Here is a 1,218-nt window from a genome sequence, read left to right on the forward strand (position 1 = left end):
ACCACCCAGATACCCACGAGTTAGGTATAGTTTCTTTTCCAATGCATTTTTAAGTTAGTTTATCACATTATTATCAGGCTCATCAAAGTACAATAAAACAATACTAGATCAGAATGTGAAAAGGGGGAAGTTCTTGAGTTCTATAATTTTGAGTATTTTCAATTTTAAGAAGCCCGAATGTATTTCATTAACGACTTAAAAATAAAATGCCTACATTTGACAAAATATATGTCTTAAAACAATAAACCAAGTCTACGCAACAAGAAATGTATGCATTCTCCAATGCCCTATATTAACTCCACTAAGGTGAATCCAGTGGCTGGAAGGATAATTTTTTGAAAATTCTGCACCCGTTCATGGTTAGTTCCGAAAGGTCTCAAGGCGCCCCAGTTACGAGTTTGGGATTTCACCAAGTATTCAAAGAAGAAAAATAACGCTGAGAGGCGGGAAGAGCGCACTTAGAAGTGCCGAGCTTCCTAACCTCCTCCGGTTCTGAAGTTTCCCCGTGAGCTCATCTCTACTGCCCACTAAATGCTTCGTTTGCAAATAGAAACGAAGCAGGAAAAAAAAAAAAAAAAAAAAAGAATAAGTTGCAGCCTAGATCGTCCAAACAGGGGTCCCCCACCTAGAGCGGGCGGGCAAGAGAATGGCCAACGTATCGCTACAGTTACTTTTAAGTTTCTTGCAAAAAGCGAAGACCAACATCCCAAAGAGTGACTCATCTGGGGGCTCTGTAAGCGGACTTTGTTTGCACTCTCCACTTGGCTAGAGGAAACGTCCGAGGTGGGCCGAGAGAGAAAAGCGCTCCGGGAGAAGGTCGGGCCTCCAGGAGTCCCGGCCCCCCTGCTGCCCCCGCTCCCCCCGCCCCGGGCCGGCCCGGCTGGGGGATTCCCCGGGCTGAATGGGACAGCGGGAGAGCTGGACAGAGGGAGAAGGTGTCAGCTGCCAAGGCTCGGCTGAGGCTCGGGAAAGAAAAAATGTAAAGCCAGTAAAAAAGTTTGGGGAGGGGACACGCACAACACCCCCCGCAACCGGGTAAACACGAAGGGGCGGCAGGAAGGGGGAGTGGCGGGGAACCGAGGGATACCCGCTATTCGCGGGGATGTGGGAGGGGGTCAGAAAGTCAACACACGCACGCACACACACAAAAAGAGAGAGAGCGGTGCAAAGAAAGGAGAGCGAGCGAAAGATGGGTGAAGGGGGGGGAGCAGACTCAGA

The sequence above is a fragment of the Carlito syrichta genome, unplaced genomic scaffold (genome assembly GCF_000164805.1).
Source record: "Carlito syrichta isolate Samal-C Ts95f unplaced genomic scaffold, Tarsius_syrichta-2.0.1 Scaffold303195, whole genome shotgun sequence".
NCBI classification, from domain to species: Eukaryota; Metazoa; Chordata; class Mammalia; order Primates; family Tarsiidae; genus Carlito; species Carlito syrichta.